Source organism: Lynx canadensis, chromosome A2 (genome assembly GCF_007474595.2).
Source record: "Lynx canadensis isolate LIC74 chromosome A2, mLynCan4.pri.v2, whole genome shotgun sequence".
Classification (NCBI taxonomy): domain Eukaryota; kingdom Metazoa; phylum Chordata; class Mammalia; order Carnivora; family Felidae; genus Lynx; species Lynx canadensis.
The window spans coordinates 55,792,187-55,807,588 of NC_044304.2; the positions used below are offsets into that span (position 1 = coordinate 55,792,187).

Sequence of the window (15,402 nt, forward strand, 5' to 3'; positions counted from 1 at the left end):
TGCTCCCCAAGGCTCCTGACCATTCCCTTCTCCTTACCTTTGCCCCCTCCCCTTGGCCCAGATCACGCTGTCTATTCAACACCCCAGGGACTTGCTTCCTGCTCCCTGCCACATCCCTGGCCCCCCACCTTGTTCAGAGCTCCAACAGAGCCCATCCGGTCCTACATCACTTCTCTAGCCCCAGTGTAGACAGCCCTGCTGACATCACCACACGCTGTCCTGGACAGGCTCATTCTGCCATCAACTGCATTTCAGAGATCCTATCCCCCACCTAACCAGATGGAATGCCAAGACTGGAAGTTTCCTTACCCATACTTAGGAGCTGACATCTTATACTGATGTGTCCACCTGCTGGTCTCCCCAACTGGACTGTGATTCTGAGGCAGGAATCCTGCCCTCATGTTCAGCCTTGACCCAGGGTCTAGGCCACAGCAGGTGCTCAAAATGCTTTGGGTGGGTGGGTAGATTAATTAGTGTGTATGGCCCCAGAAAAGGACTGACAGAAGACACAGGATGACTTATAAACGTGAGTGTTACCAACACTCATCCCAGAAGGGTCTTTTTTTTTTTTTAAGTGTTTATTTATTTTAGAGAGAGAGAGAGGGAGAGAAGGAGTGGATGAGTCAGGGAGGGGCAGAAAAAGAGGGAGACACAGAATCTGAAGCAGGCTGCAGGCTCTGAGCTGTCAGCACAGAGCCCAACGGGGGGCTCGAACTCACAGACCGTGAGATCATGACCTGAGCCGAAGTTGGACACTCAACTCGTTGAGCCACCCAGGCGCTCCCCCACCAAGAAGGGTTTTTGAAATTGGCAAAAGCTTGCCTGAGGTCACCTGGAGAGTCACGGCCCAAGCTGGGAGCCCCCCACCATAACCGCAGGTGCACACCCACCCTTTATACAGAAGCCCTTTTCTCATGTGTGTTCTTTGAGCCTCATGACTCCATGAAAGGCAGGGGTGGAGTGTAAAGGGACAGGCAGAAAGAGATGAGACAGAAAGGCAGACAGAGAGCAGCAAAGACCAAAAGCCAAGGAGACACACAGACAAGACACAGACAGACAGGAGGAAGAGATGATGGAGACAAGCAGGCAGGGCCGGCCCACAGCAGCCCCAGGCTCCCTTGGCTGCCGCGGCATCTCGAAGGAGGCACCAGCCGGGGAAACTCTGTGACTCCCTCCGGCCTCTGCTGTGCCCAGAGCCCCTATTTATTCGCACGGCCCTGAAATTCAGGAATTTCTCAGGGCTGCCAGTGGGGCGGCAGTGTGCAGCAAATGGTGGGTTCTGGCCCAGGCTGTGGCATAACTGTTGGGCCCCCTGGTGCCATCAGCCGCCCCGCCACAGCACAGACAGACAGCAAGCAGGACCGAGCTCTGGACTCGCCCAGGCTGCTGGGCCACTCCAGTGTGTGACCCTCTGAGAAGCCATCTGCACATGGGCCCAATCAAAGCAGCCTCTCAGCAACACGGGCAGTGGGGGATGGGGGGTAGGGAAGGGACTCAAGGAGATGATGTAGAGACCCTAGCACTGTGCCTGGCAAACAACAGGCACTCAAAACATGCTCAATATTTTTAAAAATTACTGTTCCCAGCTACTCTAAATCTGTCACACCTCCTCAAATCTGCCCGTTTCCTCGGTTCCCTCTGCCAGGCACATCCTTCTTCCTCTTAGCAAACTCCTATTCATCCCAACCCCTCACCATCCCCTCCTCTGAGAAAGCTTTCCTCAGAGTTCACAGATGCTTCTTTTGACCCCCCTGCACTCTGTACGTGGAGTGCCTGAATCTTCACAGGGTTCACGGACAAGAAGGATGTGAACAAGAGGATTAGACCAAACCCTCGGAGAGTAACGGACTCTGCCCACATCCTCACCACGGGGTAAGTGTGGTTGGGTTGGAGGCCAAGACCCCACAGCCCCCACCCCCTCTCTCAACTCCCTATTTAATGAAGGTCTAGCCCAGATGGGCCCGTCAAGTGAGATAGGAATGGGGAAAGAAAGTGTAGGCCATTTATACAGAGCAATCCAGTGATGCTGTGGGGATTCCCACCCTTTTCTCCTGGCAAGAGAACCCCAATTTCCCTCTGGGGAGCCATCCTCTCTCGGGCTACATGGACCACATGATCCCAGAGCTGCCAGGCCACCTGACTGCCACATGGCTGAGCCTGCCTGAGAATAACACAGCATGGAGGATGGAGACACAGTCCTAAGGGCATCTTTAGAGCCCCTGGATACAGCCAAGCCTGAAACTACACCCTATACTTTTCATTCCATGACTTTTCTTTTTTAAGTTTATTTATTTTGGGAGACAGCGAGCATAATAAGCGTGGGAGAGGCAGAGAGAGAGAGAAAGAGAGAAAATCAGAAGCAGGCCCCACACTGTCAGCATGGAACCCAACCTGGAGCTCAATCTCATAAACTGTGAGATCGCGGAATCAAGAGTCAGACGCTTAACTGACTGAGCCACCCAGGTGTCCCCATTCCATGACTTTTTTGTTTATGTGATACTTTCTCTCACCTACGATCAAAATAATCCTGACATTTATGATGAGAAAGTCAGACTAGCAACCGTGTTGTCTGCTGCTGACATGACTCCAAGGATGTTTGTTTCTGGAATTAGTAAACTTGGTCCCTGCCATAGGCCCCTCTGGCACTGGCAGTCTGCTCCACTCAGGGCCTGTTCTCAGGGACCGTCTGGAGACAGCCCAGAGAGCCATGTCAATATCACGACCCCACCGCTGGCCGCAGCCCATTGGCCAGGGGTGGAAGTTTCGCCCAAGCTAGGCCAATCAGGGCTCTTCCCCGGGACTCTGAACTGGAACTAAAGGAACACACGGACCATCCGGTGGAAGAGACTGTGAGCCAGGAGGCCTCCAAGCTGAGGGCAGGCACGTTTCAGTCAATTGGAGAGAACCAACCAGGCGCACAGAGAAAAGCAGAGACAAAACGAAGTTGGGGTGTCAGGCAGGCTTGGCGGCATCGGGGTCCCTAGCTGCAGCCTTCTGGGGCCAGTAGGTCCCTAGTCTTTCCTGACGATGCAGCGGAGCCCTCTGCTCCTCCTGAGAGGCCTCAAGCGAACTCCACATGGAGGAGAAATCCCTCACCCCACAACACATAGGCCCCCTCGGAAGCCGGGAACGGGGAAACCATCCTGAGGGACAGAGTCCAGGGCGTGGCGGGGCCACCGTGCCTTACGCTCAGGCCCTACCACCCCCGTGAGACTCCCGAGGTCTGGAACCGAGGGAGGGTCACTGCTCCCAGCCCATGCACAGGAAGCCACAGCCATTCCAAGGGAGCACACCTGGGTCAGGCATGTCTTGCCTTGGGGTCACAGTGGGGCATTTCAGGCACAGGCAACTGACGTCACCATATCCTCTCCACGGCCAGCACTCCAGTAAACTAGTCTGTCTCCCTTGTCAGGGGGTAAGGTCAGCCACTCCGTTCAAGAAAACAAGTTGCAGGGGTGAGGGGAGTAGGGCAGGACTTTCCCTCACGCCAGGGCACGTGGCTAACTAAGGGCTCACCGGCCATTACTGTGCGTGTTACTGGCATTATCCATGAGAAGGAACGTTAATGGCATCCGCTCACTGCACTTCACCGCCTGCGAGGCACTTTGCTGCCTAGGTAGGCCTAAATTCCCCATGTCACCCAAAGACTGGGCCCAGCCTCACCTCACCAGGTACCATCAACCTCTTTCCTCAGTGCTGGAGCCCTGGCCCTAAGGCCCCAGCCCCTTACCCCCTTGGCATGGACCCTGGGCCACCCGACGCCTCAGGGAAGGCTCCCCACCCCACCCCACCCCCCCCCCCCCCCGCCTGAGAACCAGGGACTTGGTCTCAGAGAAGACATCCCTGCTGGAGGGACTGCAGCCTCCTCTCACAGCCCTGCCCAGCAGGAAACATGCCAACAAGCGCCCAGAAAGTGGGAGGGGGGTCCCCAGCAGACGGGAGGTGCGGCATGACCAGCTAGAGGGGTCTGTCCAAGTGGGGCTACAGAAGACCGTGCAGGGTGAGGTCAGATCTCAGGCACAAAGCCGGGGTCACGGAGGCCTGGGGACAGTAATTATCCCCCTCCTCATTCTCTTTCACAGAGAACATCTCCCTGACACTTGCCAACCTTCCTCTGTACCAAGAAAGGGCGGGTCCCACAGCCGCAGGCTGAGGCAGGGAACAGAAGCAGCTATAGGACCCGAAGTCCTGCTCGGAGGCTGTTACCTGCATTTTCATGGGTATTGCTGATTTAGGGCAAGTCTGATTTTTTTGTCTACTGTTGTGACAAAAGATCTCCTTTTAAATAAATTTAACAGGGGAAGGATTTTTAAAAAGATACTATGGGGCGCCTGGGTGGCTCAGTCAGTTAAGCGCCTGACTTCAGCTCAGGCCATGATCTCACAGTTGATGGGCTTGAGCCCCTTCATCAGGCTCTGTGCTGACAGCTCAGAGCCTGGGGCCTGCTTCGGATTCTGTGTTTCCCTCTCTCTCTGCCCCTCCCCTGCTCACACTCTGTCTGTCTCTCTCTCAAAAATAAATAAACATTTTTAAAAAAAAAATTAAAAATAAAGAATAAAAATATACTATGTATAACATCAAGGCACAGGAGGTTGGGAGATATGGCAGAAAATGTGCTAGTATTATGCTAATCATCCCTTTATCAGAAGAGGAAGCCGATACCCACTGGCTTTTTCCCCAAGAAAGGACACAAGGCCCCCTACGGGGCCTGCCTTCATCAGCCCCTGTAATCAGACAACAGCAGCCAGAGACCCTGGGGTGCCGATGGTCAGACAACATTTGAAGGAATCCGCTCTGAGGACATGCCAGGGGAGCAGATAAGGGACACGGAGATGCTCAGCCAGCACCAAACCACCACGAGGACAGCTAATCTCTCAGCTCCCGAGGACCAGGAAGGCTGACGCGGAAACCACAGTGAAGAGCTGTGGCCGTGTGTGTGTGTGTGTGTGTGTGTGTGTGTGTGTGTGCGCACATGCCTGCAGGGGGTCAAGGAAGGTACAGTGTGTCTGTGTCTTTGAGGAGTTGGCACTGGTCAAGCCCACCCATGCCTTGACCCCTTGTGCTGCCCTGGTCCTCCGAGATCCTGTCCCACTGTGCCTGTCCCATGCATTCCGAGCCGGCTGTGCTCTCCTGCTCAGACTCCTTCCCTGGTCCCTAGGACTCAGGCTACAGACTCTTTGGGGGCTGGGGAGGTGTTCTCAGGTGTCCTGAGAGTTCTCTACCACAGTATTTTTAATGTTGTATTTTCATTGTGAGGAGACAGGAGAAGAACAGAATTTTCTGGGTCACCTAGAGCTCACTTAGGGACGGAAGACACAGCTGGGAATTCAGGGCCAGGATGGGAGACCCAGGCTGAGGAAAGAGCTCTGGGAAGCTCATCAAGGCCTGATGTGTCCTGGGGGCACCTGAGTGGCTCAGTTGGTTAAGTGTCTGACTCTTAAAATTTTTTTTAATGTTTATTTATTTTTGAGAGAGAGAGAGAGCCACAGAGTGAGAGTGGGGGAGGGACAGAGAGAGTGGGAGACACGGAATCCAAAGCAGGTTCCAGGCCCTGAGCTGTCAGCACAGAGCCTGACGCAGGGCTTGAACTCACAGACCTCGAGATCATGACCTGAGCCGAAGTTGGATGCTTAACCAACTGAGCCACCCAGGCGCCCCAAAGTGTCTGACTCTTGATTTTGGCTCAGGTCATGATCTCATGGTTCATGAGTTCAAACCCTGTGTTGGGCTCTGTGCTGAAAGCATGGAGCCTGCTTGGGATTCTCTCCCTCCCTCTCTCCCTCTCTGAAAAATAAATAAAAATTAAAAAAATAATAATAACTGATGTGTCCTGACCACAAGGCCAAGGGCTGGCCCCTACGCAGACCATGGCGTCCCAGTGATCAGAATATAGAGACACAAGACAGGAGAATGGGGTCATGGCACTCAAAGAGCCTAGCTAGCACGCATCAGAGAAGCACTGTGTACCTACCAAGAGCCGTGCTTGGGGCTTTCCACATGTCCTGCAGTCTGCACACTCAGGCTACTAGGCAGGCCACGAGCACCAGGCCCACTTCACAGATGGAGAAGCTGAGGCTGGGAGACACGGCCCTCATTATCCAGGATCGTGGGACGTGTGCCAGCACCCTCCTTGCTTCCCTGGCCTGGCAAAGCCCTCACCCCACCGTCACTCCACACGTCAGGCCCTCTTCCCACATTTCAGGCCACTCCTGGGCATCAAACAGCAGAGCCGGGATGAGGAAACTGAAACCCTAGGAGGTGAGATTAAAGGCCCAGGAGGCCAGGGTCTGCCTGAAGGCAAGAAGCCTCCAGTGGCCACAGGCGGCCGTCCCACTCCCCAGGAGCAACGGTGTGCACTGCCCCTGCCCCCCACCCTCTGGGCCCGGCCAAGTCTCCCAGCCCCGGGCGGGCAGGCGGCCCACTTCCTCACGAGCACTGTGACCTGGGTGGGGTCACTCTGGCCTACAACGCAGCATCCCCCCCACCAGAAAAGCTAGGCTCCCCACCCTCAAGGAAGGAAATAACCTTTCCCCAAACCAGCACTTTCTTTGCAACAATCTCCATATATGAGAAGACAGAGGCATTTTTGCAGTGTTTCCAAATTCCAATAACCGTGAGGACAATGGTGCAAAATGACGCATGCCCTGACCTGACAGGGGCCCCGGGAAGGGACCTGACTGGAGCAGGAGAATGAGCAGTGCGTGCCAGCCGTGCCTGTAATGAAAGGGCAGGCCATCCGGAGCAGGACCCAGAGGCGGACAGACCTGGCTCCCGCTCCGTTCCTCCTCCCCACTTGCCGTGTGACTACAGGCAGGCATGCCCCTCTCTGAGCCTCAGTTTCCCTGCCCTGTCACTCTCACAGGACTTCCACCTACCATTTTACCCCCTCCGGGCCCACCCTCGTGCTTGGGCTGCCAGAGGGACCGTCTAATGCTTTGGCCACGTCCATCCTCTTCTAAGAAATGCCCCAAGGCTGCCCAGCTCCAGTTCACAGACCAGGATGTGAGGTGCTCCATTGTCGGAGTCTAGTCCACCAGCACACCCGTACTTCCCACCTGCCCTTCTCCAAGACACGCTGGGTTTTCTCCCGTCCTTGTCTCTCTCTCACCCTTTTACCTTCACATCACAGTGCCCGTATCACCTCCTCCAGGAAGCCCTCCCGGACCACTGCCAGACTCAGCTAGGTGCCTCTCTGGCTCTCATGACCTCTAGGCTATCCTTCAGGACAGCCCTGACTGAAGCATGTCAGAACTGCCTGTGTGCATCCCTGGGGCCCTCGGGTTAGCATGGGAGGGACACTGAGCCACCCCACACCAGAGGCTACTGCAAGCACCCCAAAACCTTGGGCACACATCCTTGGCGTGATGTCTAGGGAGCCACTGACCAGGAACCTTGACTTCATAAGCCTCTCCCTGGCTGTTCAAAGCAATGCTCAGCCATGGTTCCTAACCCTCCCAGAGAACGACCACAATTCCACTACTCGCCATTGCCCCGTAAGGCCCAGCTCTAGGCCCCAGTGGTCTTCCCCCAACAGCCCAGGGGTGCAGAACTTTAAAATCTCAATATGGGTAACCTGGGTGGCTCAGTCGGTTAAGCGTATGACTTCAGCTCAGGTCATGGTCTCACTACTCGTGAGTTCGAGCCCCGTGTCATACTCTGTGCTGACAGCTCAGAGCCTGGAGCCCACTTCAGATTCTGTGTCTCCCTCTCTCTCTGCCCCTGCCCCATGCTATCTCTCTCAAAAGCAAATAAACATTAAAAAATAATAATAAAAAGTTTTAAATCTCATTCAGAGCTCACCCCTCCCTGAATTGAATGTGTCACACCAAGAATAAAAATGAAAGCCCTCCTGTGGCCCCCAGACCTGGCCTACCAGTGGCTCTCCTTGAGCATGGGGGTCCTGATCTCCACCTGCTCCAGGTCATTTGTACCTACTGTGACTACTCCTCCCAAAGTGTCTGCTCCCCTGCTTCCTCCGATGCTCTACCCCACCTCCCAGGCTTGGACCAGCTTTGCCATTTCTTCATTGCATGCACGGCCAACACAGGACACCACAGTGAGCACCTGTAAGTCTCCTGTGTGTGTTTCCTGCCAGAACGTGCTCTGTGGGGGCAGAGGATGTTGTCTTGGGCACTTATTCCCAGCACTTAAAGCAGAACCCAGTACCCAGTGGATGCCCAAGAAATATCTGCTGAATGAAGGAATGAGTGACCTCATTTTCTCCTTCTGTTAACCCTAACAGAGAGAGATATGACACCCATTTTACAGAGGAGGAAACTGAGGCTCAGTGGGGTAAGTCACTGGCCTGATGGGAGCACAGCCTGTGGTGTCAGGACTGTGAATCTGAACCCTACAGGATGCCAAAGCAGGGGATTTCCTGCACCTGACTGCCCCCGGTTCTGGACCTGTAGCCAGCCCGGGGCGGGGGGCTGACTATGGAAACAGTCTCAGGACTGAACAGTCAATGCCATGGTGCCCACGCCAGGAAGAGCCAGCAGTCACATCACCAGAAGGAAACACACCCACAGGAAAAGGGGGTAAGAAACAAGGAGAGAGAAAAAGGGTGGGATTTTTCTTTTGTCCATTGGCCAAACTTTGCAAAAAGTGACTCTGTTACCATCTAATTTGATCACAGTGGAAACTTTTGCATGCCATGCCAGGAAGAAGTCCGTCTGCTCAACAACAAGGTCAGTAAAGCAGGGAATTTAAAAACCATCCTCAAACACTCCCACTTAAAATTCACAAACCAACAGTCACCCACCAACTGCCCAACTGCTTTTTAATTTGATGTTTTGAGCAGGCAATCCAGTCACATGGTTCAAAAAGCAGAAAATATAAACAAGGCACAGCGTGGGGGGTGTCACCTAACCCTTGCACCCTAGGCCCCCACCTGCCCACTCCGACCCACCCCCACCCCCAGGTAACCACACCAGTGAACCTTGTTCTTTATGCACATAGAAGCCAATGTGCATTTGTATTTCTTTCTTCTTCTTCTTCTTTTTTTAGTTTATTCATTTATTGGGGGGGGGGGGGAGGAGGGGCAGAACGAGCAAGGAGAAACGGAGGATCCCAAGCAGGCTCCACACTGTCAGCACAGAGCCCGATATGGGGCTCGAACTCACAATCCTCAAGATCATGACCTGAGCCAAAATGAAGAGTCAGACACTGACCCGACTGAGCCACCCAAGTGTCCCATGAATTTGTTTTTCTTATTTGACATAAGAGTAGCATGTTTTAGGGGCACCTGGGTGGCTCAGCTGGTCAAGCGTCTAACTTCGGCTCAGGTCATGATCTCACAGTTTGTAGGTTTGAGCCCCACGTCAGGCTCTGTGCTGACAGCTCAGAGCCTAGAGCCTGCTTCAGATTCTGTCTCTCTCTCTCTCTCTCTCTCTCTCTCTCTCTCAGCCCCTCCCCCACTTGCGCTCTCTCTCTATATATATACCAAAAATAAACATTAAAAAACTTGTTTAAAAATTAAAAAATGAAAATTTTTAATAAAAATTTTTTTAAATAGTATGCTTTACATGCCATTCAGCACCTTGTTTTCCTCTCTTAACAGATCTTGAAAGACCTTTCTTTCCACAGAGAGCATCCTCATTTTTTGTAGCTGCATAATATTCCATGGCGAGGCTGTGCCACCATCTACTTAACCAGCATCCGTCACCCTGGATCTCAAACGTCTGCCCACAGACCTGTCTCCCCCACCCGCCCATAGCTTCTCAAGGGTGAGAACTGCACCCCAGCACGGGGCCTGGCACAGGCCTCCTGATCTTATGGCTCGAGGGCATGTTTTAAAACAGAAATCAGATCTCACTGTTCCTTCCCTCAAAACTTTTCAGTAGCTTTCAAACTCCCTGCCCTGCCCCTTCTTCACTTCCTCGGCCCCCTCCCTCCCCTCCCTTACCCACTCCCACCTCCTTCTTTTCCATCCCTCACACACACCAAGCAGGGTCCCACCTCAGGGCCTTTGCACTAGCTGTGCCCCTTGCCTGGCATTCTCCCTCACCACTCTGGTCTCAGCTCAGAAATCCTCTCTTCAAAGGACCCTCCCTGCCCACCTGGATTTGGTTGTCCTGCGGACTTAAACTTCTCTACAGCATCTGAAATCAACCTAATTCATTTGTCACCTGACTCACCCCACCTCACCCCTCCAACTAGAAAATAAACTGCATGGGAGCAAAGACAATGTCCGCACTGTCCACCGTGAGTCCCTACCTGGACGGTGCCTCACCTAGGATGTGACTCCCGCACTTGGCCCAGGGGAGCCAAGCTCCTGCAGCAGCTCCCGCCTGACAGAATTATTCCTGCCAGCCCTCACAGAGATCATGGGACCATGGGAGCACAGCGGCCAGAATCCTGTTGCAAGCTACAACTGAACTGCATCCCCGGGGCCAGGCCTTCATCCGGGGGAGGCCCTTCGGAGTTCAGGAAGCCCGGGAGGCGGGCTACACCCAAATGCCTCCTGGAGAGCAGAACCCAGGATTCCATCCTCCCCTCCCCACTTCAGGACCATGAGCACCGGGAAGCCATCAGAGGATATCCACTTTACAGAAGGTAAGACTGAGGCCCAGAGAAGGGAGGGACAGGCCCTCTGCACTACCCTGTACAGCCCAGCAGGAAAGAAAACCTTCAGCAAGTATGAGGAAGAGGCCAGGGCTGCCCATCACCCCCAGTCACTCTGGAAGGGCGGGTCCTCATTCAGTCAGGCCAGCAAACGTCCAGGAGGTGGCACATCACTAGGGCACTTCACTTACGTGAATGTAGCCATGTACATGTGCTCACAAGAGACAGCATGGGAACTAGGTCTTAAAATAACACAGCAACTGCCCCACCCATGCCACCCATGGAGAGGCCACCCAAGGAATGGGAGCCGGGAGCTGGAGCCTGTTCCCCACCTGGGTCCCTCCTCGCAAGGCATCTTGGGCACCAAGGCCGACCTGGGCTTACTGAGGAAAATGCTCACACCCACGGCCCCCAGATGTAAGACCAACGTGAAATCTGACGTCCAACACAGCACACGATGATGCTCCTGAGGCCATACAGACTTGAGACTCAGGAATCTTCACCCTGGTGGTCACGGGGTCACAGAGACTATGACCATAAAGACTAAAGCAGAGGGGTGCCTGGGTGGCTCAGGCGGTTGAGCATCCGACTCTCGATTTTGGCTCAGGTCATGATCTCACAGGCATGGGATCAAGCTCCTGAGCGTGGAGCCGGCTTGGGATTCTACCCCGGCCCTCTCTCTCGGTCTCTCTCTCCCCCTGCCCTTGCCCCTCTCCCTGCCTCACTCTCTCTATATAAAATAAAAAAATAATAGTACAATTTAAAAAGCACTGAAAACTGCTGAGCTTTCAGGCTGATAAAAGGAACCTGGGCGGTCGGTCAGTTTGCATGAAATCTTCACTTTAGGCCCTGAATTTAGCTCTACCCTGACCCCTGAAGAGAAAGCAGCTGCACTTCCCTCGGTCATTCCACAAGCAGTTATTAAGCATCTACCGTGTGCCAGGCGTGGACCTGACTCAGGGAATTCGCCCAGGGTGGATGAGACCCAAGTCCCTCCTCTTGTGGATTCCTTGGGGGGAGGGGGAGAGGGGGGACAAAGAGCTTGGCTGTAGGGTCAGGAAAATCTGGGTTGACATCCCAGCTCTACCATGTGTCTGCTGGAAAACTCCAAGCCTCAGTTTCCCCATCTGTCAAACAGGGTAAGGATGTGACCTTTGCAGAATCAATGACAGGATCTAGGAAGAAATGTGATGGTCAAGGTCTGGCTCTGAGATCATTGCCTCCCTTCCATGGGGCTCCCGGGACACTGTCCCCCACAGCCCAGCAGAAAGTGCCCGCCATCACCACAAAGATGCCTTGCGGTCCAGGCCCTAGCATGCCTTTCAATGCACTGAAGAAGTATGAGGCTCACTCAAGGCTTCCCCAGCCATGGGTGAGTGGACTAGCCTAGACCCCTTCAGGGTGGGCAAGGCAGCAAAAACAGCCTAGTTTATACAGCAGGCACAGCCAACACAGAGGCCTGTGCAAGGCAGGTAGGAGCTGAGAACGTACAAGCAGGCCTGGTGGAGACTTTGGCCAAATGGTGCTCCCTCCCACCCTCAGGGGCAGAAGGCAGGCAGCCCTAGCCAATGGGTACCGCAGGGGGACGTGGACCCTGAGCTGCCAGGCACTGCGATTTTTCAAGTGAAGATGGAAATCCGGACTTTTATGTGAAACCTGCCAATTTGCAAATGCTGGCAGCTAATTAAATATTTAAAAATAATAACAACATGGTAAGAGCCAAACAAAACACACAGAGCCAGTCAAAGCTAAGGCTGGCAGGTTTGCACAGCCGGAGTAAGATTCTTTGATTTCACCCATTCCCTGCCCACTTCCCCCATCTCCCAGCTCTGGATGCAGGAGGGGAGGGTGAAAGTAGAGGGAGCAACACTTACAGGTCCCTCCCTCCTCCTGGCGGGGGTCTTCACCCTCATCTGCATGTGGGGAAGGTGAGGCAGGCTCAGGGCCCCAATCTTTCAGCTGCAAACCCACGCTGGGACCACTGTGGAGGCTTGCTCTGCCAGGGACCTAGACCAGTCCCCATTCGAGGGGCTCTGGGTGATGCCCCGCACCCAAATCTTTTTTTAGTTTGGCTTGCCATGGTAACACCTGCTGGCTCACACCAGCTCTGGACCAGTCCAAAATGCAATCACCTGGTAACAGTAAAGACAGAAAAGGGCAACCCTGCTTGGGAGAGCAGGGTGGGGGAAGGGGAGAGGATGCAGGGGCTGATAAGGACTGAGCAGGCTGGTGGAGTCTGGCCCATCCCCGAAGGCCCCTCCCTAGGCTCTCAATGCTCCCACAGCCTCCCAGGCCCCAGGGCAAAACAGCCTCAGCCAAGAGACATCCCCCCAGCCCTACTCTGGCTCCCAGCAAACTCAGGAGAGCAGTGCCCGTTAGAGTCGGGAGTGTCAGGGCACAGGGGGACCGTGAAGTTGTCGGCGTCTGTGACTCTGTGCAAGACTCAGTGCGTGCGGGGATGTTTGTTACTCCAGCTACGCGCGAGACACGTGTGTGACACATGTGAGATAGATATGCCTGTGTGACAGACACACGTGTGGCAGACACGCATGGGTGCTAGGGGAGGCACACGCGTGGAACGGAGACACAACCGTGTGAGAGAGGCGTGCGTGTCTGGGAGACGCCCGAGCGAGAGGCACGTGTGTATGAGGCATGGGTGTGCAAGAGCGACGTGTGTGGGAGATGAGTGTGAGGACCCGGATCATGTGTGTGAGAGATGGGAGGGGGGGCAGCCCTGAGCACGGGACTTTATGACTGGGGGGATGGGGTGAGGGATGGTGGGTGCGCCCAGGCAGAGGGTGCAGGAACTCCTGGATACTGGTGTGGGTGCCTGTGTGGCAGTGAGCGTGACGGGCGGGGAGGGGAACTGACGATGTGAGCGTTGACGGTGGGGGTGGTGCCCGACGACGGAGGGACCTGAGGGGCAGGGGGAGAGGGGGAGGGGGCGTAGGGAAGGAGTGGAGCCATGCTGGGGCTGGGGGGCGGTGACCGGCTGGGTGCAGCGGAGGGCAGGGGCGGCAGCACCGGGGGTGGGGGGGGGTGGCTGGGGGGACCCTGCCCGCGGACCCTGAGACCCCCCGCACCCCCCTCCCGGCGCTGGCCTCAGTGCCCGCATCCGTCCAATGGGACCGGGACCGGGACCGGGATGGCGAGCCCGCGGCGGGGCGGGTGTGGACACCCCGTGGTTCCGGGCGCCCGTCCGCGGGGCGGCCGAACCGTCGGGGCGTCCGAGGGCCCCCAAGCCCACCGCGGCGAGCGGCGAGCGGCGGGCTGGCGGGGGCGCGGGCGCGGGAGAGGAGGTGGGGACCCCGCGCGGCAGGGGCTCGGCGCGCACTCACCGCGGGGCGCTCCGCACGTCTGGCCGCCCGTCCGTCAGTCCGCCCGGCCGTCGGCGCGTCGAGAGCCGCGAGCCCCGGCTGTGCGCGGCGCGGGGCGGGGCGGAGGCGCGGAGGGGCGGCCCCAGCCGGCCCCGGGCCCCCTCCCCTGCCTCCGCCTCCGGGGCGGGGTCTCGCCGCGGGCCGGGGAGGGGGCCGAGCCCGTGCCTCTGGCGGCGAGCGGAGCCTTGCGAACCGACGCCCAGAGACTGCCCCCCCCCCCCGCCCCCAGCGCGTCCGCGGCGGAGCCCTGAGTACCCGACCCGCCCGGCACCTCTCTTGCCCCGCCCGGTCTAAACTCCGAGTTCCTCAGCCAGCCTGGGCCTCAGTGTTCCCACCTAGGAGATGGGCTCAGCAACCCGGGGCACGCTGGGAGGGCCTGAGGGTGTGGGTACCACGCTGCCAAGGGGCAGGCGGTGTGATAGGGGCAGAAGGCAGGCTTCTCCGTCCCCCTTGCTGCCCACCCTGGGAGCTTCCGCGCTCCGCCTGACCTGCATGCACCCCCACACTGCTACCGCAGGTCCTTGGGCAGATGGTTCCCAGCCCCGGCTTCGGGGCAGTCCAGGTTTGTCCTTTTCCTCGGCGCATCCAGCTAGCTGCCTGTGACCCCGGTGTGACCTCAGCCTCCTCATCTCTTGAATGGGTTAACCCCGACTGGTGATGGGTAGCCCAGGAGAACCGGGTGTCATACCCACACCACAGGCCCCAACAGGTGGTGAACACACTGCAAAAGGGAAACTAAATGTCAGTTACTGTGGCTGTCATGCCCCGAGTTGAGGCAGAGTGGGGCATCCCCCGTCTGACTAGGAGCGGACCAGGAGCCTGTGCCTGGCAGGAGGCCCCGTGGGGACCAGCAGTTGGCCCTGAGCTAGCCTCCCCCCCCACTTCCTCTCTGCCAAGGGCTCGAAACCCCATCCCCAAAACACACAAGCAAAATCTGGTGCTGCCAGTCCCACATTTAGCCCCAGGACAGCCCAGGTGGAACAGAACTGACCCTCAAGCCTTTGGGCCCTGCAGGCCTGGACTCTGGCACAGGGACCCCAAGCCCCCAGCCCCTTCCCACTCTCTAGCGTCCCAAAGGCCAGTCAGCCCCGAAGAGAGTCAGGATCCTGGAATTCTGTCCTTCCATCCCTCTCTGTCCCTCTCTTTGCCATCTTCTGTCTCCCGATTTCTCTTTTTATTGTGGCAAAAGACACAACAGCATAAAATTCGCCATTTTAACCATTTTAAAGTGTCCAATTCAGGGGCATTTAGAACATTCACAACTTTCTCTGTGTTCCTCTCTTGGCCACGTCATCTCTACCTGTCTGTCCGTCTGTCTCTCTCTCTCTGTTGCTGTGAATCAACTTCTATCTGCATCTATCTTGGCCGGGTCTCTCTCTCTCAGGTCTCTCACTCTTGCCCCACTTTGTCTCTCCTTTCCATGTCTCTGTCCATGTCTCTGTCTCTGCTTTCATACCACTCT

At 56.1% G+C, this 15,402-nt stretch overlaps 1 protein-coding gene across 2 annotated transcripts in view; it reads right to left on the minus strand.

The window, feature by feature from the left end:
- The window catches only part of FBLN2 (fibulin 2), an 89,136-nt gene extending 75,173 nt beyond the window's left edge, over nucleotides 1-13,963 (minus strand). For both annotated transcript variants that reach the window (XM_030307493.2, XM_032592361.1), the window contains exon 1: nucleotides 13,902-13,963. The gene's annotated coding sequence lies outside the window, so the exon portion shown is untranslated. The remainder of the gene's footprint in view (nucleotides 1-13,901) is intronic.
- Between the last annotated feature and the right edge of the window lie 1,439 nt (nucleotides 13,964-15,402).